Raw genomic sequence first — 16,672 nt, forward strand, 5'->3', positions numbered from 1 at the left:
ATTATTCGGGATACACAATTTAAAAGCTTGTGCGAAAATGAATTGCTACATATCCCTGCCGTCAATAATCTCTAGGCTTAAAGTCACATATGCTTCTCTCAGATATAAATAAACTTGACTATAACACCTACACGCAGTTGCTGAGCATAGTTAAATTGAATGTGCGTAATATAGGCCCGAAAGGGGCGTCACAATGGCAAAAAATTTCAAGCTCAGATTCCTATTTACAAAAAACGAAGGCTGAAATCATGGCTGTCTCCAAGAACAGTGTTAGAGCAACAAGGGAGATTAAGAAGTGTTCTAGTACTGCATGGTAGGACTCAGCGTGTAAAGAATGAAGTCCGTCAGTCTCTCATTCAGGATAAAGACGGGATCAATTTCTGAAGGCAAGAAACATTGAACATGAATATAAAGAACGTAAACTGAGGCAATTAAACATTAAACTGTTAAACCTGCTTAACATCGACATTAAAAAATCTTGTGGCCAAGATGGGATCCCCAATACTTTCCTCAAGAGATACGCAGAATGGGTCTCTAAATACCTCTTACTTATCTTTAAAAAATCTCTAGAATCGTCTGACGTGCCCAAAGACTGGAAAATAGCAAAGATTGTCCCGATTCTCAAATCAGGTGACGCAACAAGCCCATCAAATTATAGACCGATTTCGCTAACCTGCACATCTTGCAAAATTCTCGAACACATCATACTAAAACACATCGTAACCTTTGCGGAAGATAATAACTTGCTTAGCATCAACCAACATGGTTTCAGAAAAGGACTGTCTACTGTTACGCAACTGACACAAACTGTGCATGATCTCGCTCTAACAATTGATAACCGCGGGCAGACTGACATAATATTCTTAGATCTATCGAAGGCCTTCGACCGGGTATCCCATCCTAAACTCCTGGGCAAACTACAACACATTCTCGGATCTGGCAGCATAATAAACTGGATAAAAGCTTATCTTGCAGGTCGGCAACAGTACGTAGAAATCGAAAGTCAGCAATCTGATTGGGTAGAAGTGTCATCCGGAGTACCACAAGGAACAGTCTTAGCACCAATTCTTTTTTTACTATACATCAATGACATGGCAGATAACATAAAATCAACGATGCGCATGTTTGCAGATGATTGCATTATATATAGGGAGATTAGGAACCATAATGATCAAGTAATACTAAATCACGAGCTTGCGCAAGTAGCAAATTGGTGTCAGGCATGGCAAATGAAGATTAATTTAGACAAGACTGTTTTTATGAGAGTAAGCCGAAAAAGAACCCCACTAGAATTCACCTACACGATCGAACAGCAAAAATTAAAGATAGTCGATGATTATAAATATTTGGGCATTGTCCTATCATCTGATATGAAATGGGACAAGCATGTGTCACACATATCTTCTAAGGCATTTACAACACTTTGTTCGCTTAAACGCTCTTTAAAATCTGCCTCACCAGACACTAAGATGCTAGCCTACACCTCATTCGTTCGTCCTATACTAGAATATGGTATTACCTGCTGGTCTCCACATACCAAACAGTGCATAAAACGCCTAGAAACAATACAGAGAAAAGCCATCAGATTCATTTATAATAGGTACAACCGTAATGATTCTCCGACAGAACTCCTTGATAAAGCTTGTCTCCCGACTATTTACAAGCGTGCGAAATACTTACGCCTCAAGTTTCTGTTCCACCTCCTTAACGGGGTCTACAAATTAAACAGTGGTGCATATGTATCTTTCACTGAACAGCGAAACACTAGAACTAAACATCATAAACATTTAATTGAATACAGGTTCCACACAGACACATTCAGGTATTCTTTCTTTCCCCAGACAATCAGAGACTGGAATTCATTGCCTAGTGATATCATAATTTGCTCACCTGACGATTTCCTTCCTATGCTGGAAAAATATATCTATGAATGCGCATCTTGATTTACCAGTATCGCCTGCTGACCCCGCATTTTGTCTCTAATTGGTTTTGATGTACTTTTTTGTTGTTTATCTTATGCTTCTGTATTTCTGTTCATTAACCTTTAAGGCCTGACTCAGGAAGGTCACACCCTTTGTTGTATTACTCCTCTACGTCTACTTGTAAACTACAATACTAACAAGTGTATAAGTTTGTCATTCTTATTTTGATGCAATGTATACTCCCATGTCCTGCAACAGCCTCAAAATGGAGGCTAGCAGTATGTATGAAATAAATAAATAAATAAATAAAAGGAAATATGTGTTAAACGATCAACCCAAGAACCGTTGAAGATGTATAAAACTATCAGGAACTGAAAAATTTTACGCAAATAAAATCAAAGAGCAGAATTTCACTTTACTTTCGCAAATGCACTATATGAACTGCAATAAGCATAATTGTAAATTTTGTTTCTTTGCCAAAGTGCTTTCACGAAGGTGAGTGGTATTCTTAGCACACTGATTGCAATCATTACTTTTGTTAAGAACAAAGCCATTGAAACTATATTTTGAAAACAGAAAGGAAACCTTTTGGTATAGAGCAAAAAGTACCACAGGTCACAATTAAAGCAGCGGCACCGTGTTAACCTGATGAGGAAATAAAACGCTGACAGGAAAACCCAAGTGGACTGAAACAATTCGGCAGAGACACTCAGGCCTGCTGACGTGTGATTATGCCGTTTCTAGAGTTCCAAACGTCATGAATGCGCTCACTTTATGCCCTAATGAAGGGGTGTCACCTGCTCTCCATTGGCTGCGCCGTCCCGTGCCCATTGAAGCACGCAGTAGGTCACGCCTTCAGTGAGATAGAAGGCTGTGACCTAACGTGTCCAATGTCACGAATAGATACAACGTTAGTCACCCAGATCCATGCAGCCAATACGGTGACGGCTAAGCATGCTCGTTGGCAGCCCTGTGGGCATGATTGGAAGCCCTCCCTGACCGAAATGTAGCATGTTTTCTTTTCTTCCAAGGATTTCTTCACGTGTTTTTACTCTTCGTGCTGTCGGCCTTTTTTGGTATCATTTTTTCAGTCATGCCGACGCTGTTGGATTTTTGTGCAATGCGGCACATAACGCTTTCACATTAAACGTCCACATTCCAACTTGCAGTGGATGCTGAATCGACGCGGAAGGAATCGTGAGGACGCCTCACCAAACGTCGGGTCCCTGTCTCGGGAGTGACGACTGCAGAGGCCCTGCTGCGGCGTAGCTGTGTGGTCGCTCCTGTTGTAAAGACCGAAAAGAATTGAAGTAACTTAGAGACAGTTGGAAGTTGGGAAGAACAACTACCTTGGTTCCGGTTGGGTCACGAAGCTGAACACCAGCGCCTGGCGGCTCTTTCCCGCTCTCCGTGGATGTTGGTGTCACGTGGTACTCTGAGGCCTACGAGCACCACCACCACGTTCATTGTTTCTCACTTCTTTTCCTCGCTTTTTCTGGTTCGTACGTCTCGGATTCAAGGGACTGTCTTATTAACGCGATAGCGTTAAGGAGCTCGTGTCGCAGAAAAGCCGGTGTCGTCGGCGTCGGTGTCGGTGTCGGCGTCCGCGGCGTTGGCCGTGAGCGATACATCACGGCACGCACTTCATAAATAAAAAGCAACTTCCAAGATGGGCTGGGTGGGAATCGAACCAGGGTCTCCGGAGTGTGAGACGGAGACGTTACCACTGTGCTACGAGTTTTTTTTCTTTATTGCCTGACTTTGACAAAGAAAGAACAGCAATAGCAATACACACAACAAAACATAAAAGATACAATGAACACGTCGTATTGAAATAAACAGCCTGGTAGGGGGCTGGCTTCGCCACATTAAAATTCATTTAGAGCCATCAACGGCTCCATCCTTGACAGCCACTCGGGGGTATCTCCACCGGCCTTAAAAATCTCAACAAACCGATGGACAGTTTCACGGAAATAAATTCGCGTAGGTCGTGCGTCGGGATCGCAGTAGTATCCTGCCATTCGAGAGCGCCAAATACTGTGGAGGCCAATTAACATTATTAAATCAAACGGAAAACCATCCTCGTTAGTAATGGGTAGATACCGTATCCCATGAGGGTCGAGTGGAAATTGTTTCTTTAACGTTCTTTGTAGTACGTCCCAAAAAAATACCCCTCCCCAACAATGAAGAAAGACGTGATCTATTGTTTCTGGTTGTTTGCAGATAAGGCAGTGAGATCCCCATGGAAGAAATAAGCCCTTTTCCTGCAAAAACATTTTTACTGGCAACGTTCCAGTGTGTACCTTAAAAAAAAGGTTTTAACCCCTGGCGCAACTTGCATTCTTTTTACTCTCTTTAACACGTCCCTACCAGGGCCTCCACTGTACAAGGCTCTGTACATTTGCTCCGGCAGAACAACGTCACACAAATCCTTGTACAATGTTTTCTTTTTGACAGCAGATAAATATCCGTTTGAAAACCTCGTTGCAAGGAATCGTACACTTGCGAGAACTTCTCTAAAATATCCAAAAATGCCTCCCGTGAGTGTTTCGGTTGAAACAACAAAGTCTGGCAACGCGCGCCCAAGCCTGACTTGGCATGCGGTGCGCAAAAAAGGATCGCTGACGTCGCGAAGGAAAAGAAACCTGCTAACAATCTGCCGCAAAAAAAGGTGTCCCAGGCCCAATCCACCATTCTTGACTCCTCTGAACAAGTTTGTTCGGCTGCACCTTTCCCATTGCGCATCCCACACGAAAATGGCGAAAATTCGATGCAGCTTCTGTACATTGAGCCTTGCACAATGTAACACCTGCATTACATACCACAGCCTACTAATAAAGAACAGATTGCACACGGTAGCTCTAGCAAAAATCGATAAGTTCGTTGCTTTCCACCTTTCCGCCTTTCCACGTGTATCATGCGTCTGCGCTGTCCAATATGTCGCGCTATCACGGTAGCATCCTAGAGGTACTCCCAAGTACTTCGTTGGGGTCGTAACCCAGGACACGTTTTCAAAGCGGTCGGGCGTCGATTGCCATTCTCCGTGTCAGAGCCCTAGTGATTTTGCGAAGTTCACTCTGTTGCCTGTGACTTGGCAGAAGTTCTCTACACATTTAATAGCCTCAGTTACACCATCCCTACTTGTTGAAAAAACCGCCACATCATCCGCATATGCCAACAGCTTGACTTCCGCTGCTTGCAACTGAAAGCCAGGAATTGTCTGTTTTTTCACGATGTTTAAGCACATCGCCTCTATGTAGATGCAAAACAAAAGAGGGCTGAGTGGACAACCCTGGCGTACCGACCGCTGCACGCTAATGGGTGCCCCCAGACTCTGGTTAACGATCAATCTCGTCGTGCAGTTCCGATACGCCAGGGCGACACCCTCGCGAATAACAGAACCAACGTTGACATGGTCCAGTATGCAAAGCAAAATTTCATGTGCGACACAGTCGAAAGCTTTTTCAAGGTCTAGTTGCAAGATGGCCACGCGGCTATTTGTAATATCGCAGCACTCCAGCACGCATCTTGCTGTGTGAATATTAGTCGTAATAGATCGTCCCTTAATCCCGCACGTTTGATGCGGTCCAACGATTTCCTGGATTACTGACTGTAATCTTCGCGCTAAAACTTTCATATAAATTTTGTAATCCACATACGTGAGTGCGATTGGCCGGTACGCTGTTACTTGTCGTAACTTCTCTGCTTCGTCAGTTTTGGAGATTAAGACAGTGTGTGATCTTGCATAAGACGGAGGCAATTCGTTAATTTCGTAAGCTTCATTAAACACTAACGTCAATATTGGCGCGATTCCACGCTTAAAAGCTTTGTAAAACGCCGCACTTAACCCGTCCGGCCCTGGCGATTTACCAGGATTTAAATTGTCTATCGCCGTTTCTACCTCTCATTCGGTTATTGGCAGCTCTAACCTATCCTTCTGCTCATCGTTGAGTCGCGGCAGTGCCCCAAGGAACTTATCCTTAAACGTGTTCGTGTCGGCAACATGTAAAGCGAACAACGCCTGATAGTACTGAAAAAATGCACGCTTAATATGTTCGTTATCATCCGATAAGACGCCCCCCCATTCTATGTTGTCTATGTGATTTCGACGAGCGTGGGCTTTTTCAATTCCGAGCGCTCGTTTAGACGGCGTCTCCCCAGCAGCTACATGTTCCGCTCTCGCCCGGACCAGCGCACCACGATAACGCTCCTCTTATATCACTTCAACTTTTTGTTTCGTTTTCCTAATGTCATCGATCCATTTACCTGGCGCTTCGCATTCTTTCTCGAGCAGTTTTGCAAGCATATACCTTAGATTACGTTCATTTAGTTTCTCCTCGTACGCCATGGAACAAGACTGCTCTATTGCTTTTATTTTAAGTTGTTCCTTACAAAGCTCCCACTGTTGCCATGTTTTCAGTTCTTTATTCGGCTCTATTTTGCCGATTTCTTCAATTACCGCACGGTTGAAAGCATCGTCTTTAATCAGCTTGTTATTTATCTTCCACAGTTCCCAGCTAAAAGCACTGCCACGTTTTTTTGCCCCAATCCCGCACTCTACTAAACAGTGGTCTGAGAAAGACACCGGCACTACTTGATAACTGTTGCATTTTGGAATCACGTCCAGCGTTACATAAATGCGGTCTTGACGGGCATGACTTGCACTCTGGAAATGCGTGTACTTCACACCACCCGCGCCTTGCATACACTCCGCCACATCCTCAAGGTTCCATTTGTCTATGATTTGCGACAGTACCTCAGTGCTTGCGTCCCTGAACCCACAATCACTAGTCTTATCGCAAGCACTCAGGACACAGTTGAAGTCGCCCATGATAATCAGCTGTTTATCGAAACTGAGACGCTGCTCAACACTTTTGAAGAAATCGACCCTTTCATCCACAACATTTGGTACGTACAAACATAAAACACGCCATTCTGTATCGCTGAGTGTGAAATCAACAGCAACACACCGACCTGACAAGCACGAGAAATCAGCATGCACGACGAGAGCCGGCAACTTCTTAATAAAAAGGACACAACCAGCAGATGTGCCAATGGCATGGCTTGCAATAGCATAGAATCTAGACGTGAAACGTCGCACCATGCTCCCGGTCTCTTCCTCACCGTGAACTTTTGTTTCCTGCACAGCCAATATATCAATGTCATGCTCCGTTAACAGCCGATACACCTGACTTTGCTTTTTCTTTCTTGCCAAGCCCCTGACATTAAGTGTAGCTACCTTCAACGGAGATGCAGGAGCCATTTTCGCAAGGAAGTGAAAAGGCCGAGAGCATGGTGCTTACCCTCCGCGTCTAGCGCGTGGCTAAACGCCATCGTTGATGCCGGAGCCAGCCTGTGCAGGCTCCGAACCTTGCACCGTAGGTGCTGTATCGCCGGTTCGCCTCTCAGACGAAACGTTAGGTCGCTGCCGGAGACTGGCCCGCCTGGCTTGAGTTGTTTTCGCAGGGGGCTCCTCGACGCTGGTGGCTGCCACCTTATCCCCTTCGTTGCCGGTGTGGCCATAAGGGCGCTTGGCTGGCGCGGAGACGCTGACTGCGCGGCCGCCGCTCGGGTCCGCGTTCGGCGAGCTGTTCGCTGGTTCGACGACCCTGGGTGCCGGAAAGCTCTTCCCATTCTCCGAAGCCTTCGCCCGAGACGCAGGCAATTTCTTCTCCTCGGAGTGCGTCTCCCCGTTGCTTGACTTGGTTGTGTCACCGCTGGCAGGCAATTCCTTCTCATCGGGGTGCGTCTCTCCGTTGCTTGACATGCTTGTGTCACCACTGGCAAGTCCCGACGGGTTGGTCATTCCTGCTGGCTTGACCACTTCTTCGGCTCCTTTCGCTGCCTCTTCCGCCTCGTCGACGTCCATCAGCAGCTCCGTCGCTTGTCTTGCGATGCCGGCTCCGTAGCCACCGCATATGTGCGGACGCATTCGCTGTCGACGTTACCATACCGTCTGCATTTTGAGCACCGTGGCACCTTGCACTCACGTCGAACGTGGCCCGTACCACGGCAGCGTAGGCACTGCATAGGCCGCCCAGGCGCCACCACAAGGGCCAACTCTCCTGCAACGCGTAGCTGGTGAGGTTTTTGGCGAGGTTGGAACCTGATGGGCTGGCACATCACACAGGGTGGACGGGACCCTCATCCTCTTGGGGAAGAAAAGTATTATACTGTAATCTTAAGCGCTAGACTGGAACACAAAGAGCCTTCTTAAGTAACGTGTTCTTACAATTACTCCAAAGGCTAAACGTTTTTAAGCGCTTCAAACACTGCTTCTTTCTCGCTCTTCCATTTTGTTTTATTCCTATCTACTGCCATCTCGGTGAGGGGTAGCGCTTTTCTTTTTTCTTGCCCGTGTGCCCATGCGCAGTGCAGGTGATATATGAAGCGTGCCTAATTATCAATTAGTCCAGTCCGTTCATGTGTTTGTCTTCTTAATATAAAAGTATCCTTTGCGCTGTGGTGTCTGCACTGAATAGGATGGTTGTGCAATATTAAGTGCGTGCAATATTAAGTGCGAGCAAGCCTGCGCGATTATGCGACCCCCCCCACCCCCTGCACATTGCCGGTATTCGCGATAAAACTGACTAATAATAGCTACCCACTCATGCGCGTGTAGGAGCCCAACTCAAAGCAAATTCAAAAAACTGAAAAAATGCAATGTGGGCTAGCCAGCGCTCATTACCCTCAATAGAACGGGTATACTACTCCTTACTTTTGTTTCAGGGCATGCATTCATTATATTTAGGCGACTGACGCGTACATCGAAGTGAACTGGCAAGAAACCTCCTTTACAAGCAGCTATTTAGATTTTCAGTAAAACAGGCAACGGATTCTAACGATCCGGAAAAGTGCCAAGTAGAGGCTGTATATTCGAATATAATTGTTCACAACGCAGAGCAGGACCTATAGTGCTGCATTTCCCATTGAATAACGTTACACACCGTCTGAAGCGATGGTGTCCAACCAGAATATTCAGCTTACTGAGGACAACCCCAATTTTATGCAAAGTAAGAATTGTAACAGCGAAACCGCTCATCAGCAGGCACATAGAATAAAAAAATGTACAGAAACTTCTTTACTGAGTGCAAGGGCCGATTAATTACATTTTTTTATTTCTTGTAAGAGATAACATAGTTCAGCCTGACAAGCGAAACAAATGCACAGGTGCACTTTACATAGCCGAGGAATAATGATAACTAAGCTGAGTAATTGAAAATATTGTCATATCATTTTACTTACAGTAGGGTGCGCGATGCAATTGCAGAACGGAAGCCTAACAGAAAGGGAAATCCGGCTTTCGTAGTAGTGATCATAAGACTAGAAAAACTTCGAGTAATATAGTCTGAAAACATAGTTATAAACATTGTCGTTCCAGATAACAGGTCACCCACATCTTGCATCAAGTCATTCACGGTGATTTTGATTGTAGCACAAATTCAATTTCGGTATATTTTTGTGAACGTTACTTTGAAATTGATGTTTGTGTCAGTGTTCCTACTGAGCTGACATGAATTCACTATTCCTCGGCTTTAATTTTGAAATTCGAACTTGTGGATAACTTAATAACTTAAAATTGAATAACTTAAAAGCTATTTACTGAGATATTTGAACGAAGTACTAGGACATTCCGATATGTTGAAGTTGAAGTTGAAGTTGAAGTTGAAGTTTATTTTCACCACCAACAGTACAGTGTGTTTTTACACAGAACAGTTGTGGCGTGGAAAGTGGGAAAAAAGCTGCGCTAATGCAGCTTGACTAGTCCCACCTCCCATCCGTACAAGGCAGCAGAACGACAGCACAGCAACCTTCATGCAGTCTTAACGTATGATAGAAAAAGAAAAATAAATAAATAAAACGTGTACAATAATTGTCAAGTATACATAATTGCATGCGCCCTTAGGTGCCTAAAAGTACATTAATCATTCACGCACAAAAAACCAAAACCAACGACAAGAAAATTATTGAAAGGTAACATAACAGTAAGACGTACTGTAAACGGAAAGGAGGGCTTTAGTTAGAATTTTTCTAGGCTTAATTTTTCTAGGCTTGTAGCGGATTATGTAAACATGTTGAATAGCTCCCTGCCTGAAAGGACACGCAAGTGACCTTCGGTAAGCTTGAACGTATTGAGTACGTGTGGAATGGTGAATTTTAACATTTGGAGACCGTAGTTCGTTCGTGTTCGGGGAATGTGCCAGTGTTCAGAATTTCAGATGAGACGCAATGAAATTTTTGGCTGTAATTGCGCTAAACCTCTTATGTTTAGGCTATTTCTACGAATTTCTAACCTTAACGACAACAACAATTGATGTTCATAGGCAACACTGAATTTTGTACCCATTCTGCAACCCTAATGGTCAAACGGTTATTCAACCAGCGCATTATATAACCTGCCCAGCTGCATTTCTTTCTATTAATGTCAATTAGAATATTGCCTACACCTGTTTGCTCTCTAATCCAAACCGCTCTCTTTCTGTCGCTTAACGTTATAGCTAGCATTCTTCGTTCCATCGCTCTTTGCGCAATCCTTAACATGGTCTCAAACTTCTTTGTCAGCCTCAAAGTCTCTGCTCCATAATCAAGCGGGATTTTAAACGTATAAGACGTTCGTAATGTAGAAATTAGCTCAATCCGTTTTTATTTAGGCTATGTGATAAAGTTGCAGGCACGTAGAGTGCACTTGTGATTACCCTGCTCAAACTGATCGAGATGTTCCTTTATTTGTAGGCTTGTTTTTGCATTGGCATTACGCGCATATCCTAACTGAGCTATACTTTCAGAGAAGCATGGTCCAAATAAATGTATTAGTGGTTACGGTTATATGGAACCGGTATAGAAATAAATTGTTCGAAATTATAAATGCTTTGTCTCTCTTTCTGTTATGCGCACTTTGTTTACGATTAGAATAAGGTGGCGTCCAAATAAAATGCCAATAGGACTTTACCAATAATACATAGACTTATCTAAGACTACATAGCATAGTCACTCAAGAGATTGAATGTGGAGAGACCTGACAGTGGCTAATAATACTTTTCTGGATGACAGTCAAGCTTTAAATGTGAATATAGGTATCACCACCGGATTATGTATATTCACCTTTGGAAGTTAGAATCAGGTTTGCTCAGTGAACTTTGAGATACGTTTGCTCTCCTAATATCGATGAAAAGTTCTAAGTGGTTGAAATTACAGAACACTTCAGATTTTTTATATTTTTCTCTTTGTTGTACACATGAGGGAAAGTGAAGGTGTGCCTTTCGTTAAAGTCTGCATATCGTGTCTTTTTATTATTTCGAAAAAAAATGGTAAAACGTGCGCAGTTTACGCAGATTTCTGCCTCTTAGCATGCATCGCACGAAGAGGCGGGTGGTATTTGTTTGACATATCGGAATGTCCAAGTACTTCGCTCCAATAACCCAGCAAATAACTTTTAAGTTATTCAATTTCGGGCTATTCTATTATTCACATGTTCAAATTTCAACTTGAATCCCAGGAGTAGTGAATTTACGTAAGCTTAGTAAAAATACTAAGAGAAACATGACTTTCGAAGTAACGTTCTCAAAAATATGCCAAAATTGAATTGGCGTTACAGTGAAAATCGCCTCGAATGACTTGATGCAGGTATTTGGTGAAGTGTTTACAGGAATGGCAATATATATCACAAGCTTTTCAGACTGTATAAGTGAAAGTTGTGCTAATCTTAAGATCACTATTAAGAAGGCCAGATTTGCCTTTCTGTTAGGCTTCCATTCTGAAATTGCATTGCGCGCACTATTGTAAATAAAATGATATATGACATTATCTTCAATTGCTCAGCTGAGTTATCACTATTTCTCGGCTATGTTAAGGCCAGCTATTTCCTTTTTTTTGCGTACGAGGCTAGACTATTTCATTTCTCACAAGCAATTTAAAAAATGTAATTCATCAGTCATTGCACTCTGTGAAGAAGCTTCTGCATATTTTTTTTTTATTCTGCATGCGTGCTCATCAGCGGTTTTGCTGTTACAATTTGTACTTTGCATAAAAATTGGGTTGTCCTCAGTAAACTGAATATTTTGCTTGAACACCATCACTTCAGACGTCGTCTACTGTTATTCAGTCGGAAATCCACCACTATAGGTTCTGCTCTCCGCTGTGAACAATTATGTGCGAATATACAGCCTCTAATTCGCACTTTTCCGGATCGTTAGAACCTGTTGCCTGTTTTACAGAAAATCGAAATAGCGGCTTGTAAAGGAGATACCTTGCCAGTTCACTTCGATGTGTGCGTTTGTAGATATGATGAATGCAGGCACTGAAACAAAAGTAAGGACTAGTATACCCGTTATATAGCGCGTAATGAACGCTATCTAGTCCATATTGCGTAATTTCAGTTCTTGAATTTGCTTTTAGCTGGGCTGCCGCGCACGCATGAAGGGGTGGCGATTAAAGTTTGGTTTTCTGGAGGGGCCAGGCAATGTGCAGTGGGTGCTCACAATATCGTGCACGCTTGCTCGCACCTAAATTGCGCAACCATCCTATTCAGTGTAGACACCACAGTGCAAAAGCTACTTTCTTATTAAGAAGGCAAACACCATGAACTGACTCGACTAATTCATAAGTAGGCACGCTTCTTATATTACCTGCGCAGCGCATGGGCGCACAGGCAAGAAAAAAAAAGGCACACTCCGAGGGATGTGCCAGAAGCAATAATAGATCGGATGCACAAAGTAAAGCATCCTATTATATGGCATAAAAAATATATAGAGCGTAGAACTCGCCTCAAAACTCCTTTAGATCGGTAGGCGCCACTGGTGCACTTTTAATTGGAAACAGTCCACCTCATAAACGTTACCTTCAGCATTCCCGATGCCGTTATCGCCATTTTTAATATTTTCTACACCACTGGGGCGCGCAACTGGGCCAAAATTATGCGCTTTCATGGAATACTGCAGCCCGTCCGCGGGATCCAACGACAAAAAGCATGCCGTGCGCCGCACGCGCGGCTATCGCGCCAGGGGAATTGAGGAGGAAAGTGCCGCTGTGCGGAGGGTGTCACTACTTTCAAATTATCAAGGGGTTTCAGTGGTACTTTCTTCAGGCGCTTCTACCCGCCGCGAACGATGTAGCGAGATCATATTCCGGCCGCGGCTGCCTCATTTTGAGGAAGGCGAAATGCGAAATCACCCGTGTCCTGTTCATTGGGGTACGTTAAAGATCTTCTGGTGGTCGAAATCATACCACAGTGCCCCTCTACCGTATGCGTCATAATCAAATAGTGCTTTTGCACGTAAAACCGCAGAGTTCGATCATTCTTCTTCTAGCTGGACAGTACGCTCCATCTCCCTGGCGTCTTTTGCTGCCGGTTGTGCACCCTTGAGCCGGGTTTCTTCTGCTGGCTGGGCAGCATTCACATATACCAAAGCCCAGTATGGGGCGGTGCTTTGTTGTGTGCCGTTGCGAACATGCACTTTAACTTTAAGATTACGGCTAGTACCATCTGCAACCAATCTACTTTGCCGGTGGCCGTCTCATGCTTACGTGTGCTGTCGATCACGGCAGACCCAGCATTTTAAAACATGAAATGCTTTTAGCCGGGTTAGTTCGTAAACTAGCGATTGAATAAGGCATTTGTTTGGGTGACTTAGGGTACAAGTAAAATAAATCAGGAGTTTGCCTGAGCGCTTGCTGTGGTGTAGTGTCGGGTGGACGCTGATGCGTACGAAACAAAAATGTATTGAATTCATTTGCAGTGTCAGTGGCTTCCGTTACTCTACCTTATTCCTGTAATATGTTGGTTAAGTGTGTCGTTTGGTGAACAGAGGCGAGGAAAAGGCGTAATTGAATCCCAGGACTTGCGGGCATTATTTTTGTGTTTAATGATCAATTTTTCAAAGTAGGAGCGCTTGGCTTCATTCAAGAGTCTGGTAAGTGCATTATAATAAGTTATTTACCGAGTCTTTCAAGTTGCAACAAAGGGTTGGCGTTTTAATTTGTTATAAAGGTCACCATGTTTATTTTTACTTCGTTAGTGGTATCCTCTTATTCGGGGGTTTCTAGGTGCTTAGAACCAGTGAGTATTTGTGTTATTCTCGTACACACTAAGTACACTCTTCTAACTTTGTTATTATGTTGTTGGAAAGCCAGCATTGGGTCTATCATAGAAATATTCGCGTTGGAGTTTGTTTCTGCAAGTTGATTAATGAACTTAGTGATGTGAAAGGCTGCTCGTTTTATGTTTGGATGGTAGGGTGGGTTAATGAATTATAATAGAGCGAATACAAGAGAGTAGTCCGTTATGCGATCAGTGGCTACGCCCGCGCATTGCTCTGGGTGTGTGTTTGATAATACATGGTCTATTACTGAGTGAGATCTGTGCCTACGACCTCCTGTGGGTAGGCTCAATAATGAATCTAGGCCACGTCCTGCATATCAATTGCTGTAATTGGAGCAATGACTACTGGAGAGGTTAGTAATATCTATGTCTAATTCGCCGAAGATAATGACATTTTTCTTTTCGCTTGCCATAATGTTCAAGATAGCATATACTTGGGTTCAAAAACTAAGGGAACAATATGATGGGCAAGAATACACTGACCCAATTATTATGTTTTTACTGCTAGCTGTAAGAAACCATTTACCTAATTCCAAAAAAGAAAAGATTCAACGTTAGGGCAAGATAAAGAGAGATCATGGCGACGACAATATGGCTGGTTGTCTTGGGCCAGAATTTCTAAACCACCTCACCGAACATGCTTTCGTACACATAATTCCATTGTGTACCGGGGAATATCAAATATTTTACCATCCGCGCTTGTCAGCCATATTTAATTCGGAGAGAAAAATTACAGCGAAAAGGTTATTTAGATTAGAAAAGAAATCTATCATGTTATCATATTTCTTGGAAAGGCTACGTATGTTAAAGCGTATAAGGGATTTTGCCTACGTATTCTATGTACGTATTCTAACCACAGAAATTAGCGGCTTTGCCAAATGCGGCTGCTGATGAGTGCACCACATCGCAATGGAATGGGCCACATTTCGGGAATTCCCGACTATACTTCCTTGATCCCACATGAAGCCTTCGCATCTCATCTAAGCTTCCCCGTGGAGACGGGACGGTTTTGTATCGACTATAGTTGGGCGTTGCTTTCATCAAAGCCTATGCGTTCCAAATAGGGATGGCTGACACCGTAACCTGGCACCACTGCGGTCACGAAGAATCCACTGTCCATATTTTGGGCGACTACCGCAGCACATTCGGAATCCCTTCGCCACGAACTCCACCTTCGCACTACGACCGCTATCGGAAGAAGGAATTCAAAACCATCGACAGTACCTAACGTGACAGAAGAAGGCCGTGCAAGCGCTACTACGCTTCTTACGATCTACCGGCCTTTGTGAACGTCTCGAACTGGAACGCCCCTTGTGTGTGTGTCTGTGTGTGGATTTCCTGTCTGTTCTCTCTCTAAAGCCTGTCTCCCGACCCCAGTGTACGGCAGCAACCCGGATTCTAGCATATGGTTAACCTCTCTGACTTTCCTCTTCATATATCTCTCTCTGTCTCTTCTCCTTACGAATCCACCGTATCTTGAGGAAGGCAACCTGGATTGCTAGCACGTACGTCCGACACTTTGTTATTAAAATTCTAGTGCAACGCATGGATTACCGAAAAAAAAGTCTACCCTCTCGTTGTTAGTGTTCGTGGCTATTCAAATACATGGTGGTATTTAATATGGTCCTCCATTTTGTCACATGCCGGGCCACATGTTTCTAACCTCAAATAAAACTATAAACATTGATTCAACCGTAATAATTAGAAAACGAGCCATATTGCGAAGAAACTCACTAGATCCCATCAGCTATGACAATCGATGTAACTTTTGCTGAGAGGACCACCCAAAATGGTGTACCCGGTAAGATATCAAAAAGTAAACATCTCCGACAGAGGTATGGCTGGCTGGATTGAAAATATTCGAAGCGAAAGCTTGTCCCGCCAAGGTTAAAAAGCCCTGGATGTTTCGGCATGATCTCGGCTGGGTTTTCAGGGGATGACTGAAGTGGCCAGAGCAATAGCATCCTTTGGATTCCCATCCTATTGATGTTGCCGTTATTCCTCTCCGTACAGTAAAAAACAGCTGTGAATTTGAACGAAATTTCAAGATGTTCTGTGCACCGAAAAATAAATTTTCCGAGAATGCTGCATGATAAAAACGTATTTAGTAAAAAGCGAGACATTTGCGGCTATGCTAGATCTCCACTCTATAATTGAAGTCAAAACAAAAATATAACCATTCTAGATTATTGTAAGTATACTACAAGCTATGAAATAACGCTTAACCAAAAAAGTGTGGACGCAATTGCACACAAAAAAGGACGACAAAGCACAGACAGAAATCTCAAGCGTTAAAAAGAGAAAGGTACTGCCATATTCGCAAAAGAAAGCGCTCCTAAAGCACGCTCACCAAGCGAAGCAAGGAAAAGCGAGATTGAGGTAAAAAAATTGTGTAAAAAAGATTTACGATTAGGCTTCTTGCGAAGTTTGACTTGCATAGTGTAACAGTCCGTGTAACTGACGCCGCTTCGCTTTTCGGCCATATTCACGAACAAGAAGGGGTGATGATTTCTTTTCCCTACATTTTGGAAGACGCACAATCTCCTGCATTGATTTTGTTCCCCGCGGTAAGTTTGAGACGGCTGCCCTTCGTGTCAATGCACAGCTGCAGTGCTGCATTTTTTTCTTTCAACGACCATGAAGAAGTGAGTGG

Source organism: Dermacentor variabilis, chromosome 11, assembly GCF_050947875.1.
Source record: "Dermacentor variabilis isolate Ectoservices chromosome 11, ASM5094787v1, whole genome shotgun sequence".
NCBI classification, from domain to species: Eukaryota; Metazoa; Arthropoda; class Arachnida; order Ixodida; family Ixodidae; genus Dermacentor; species Dermacentor variabilis.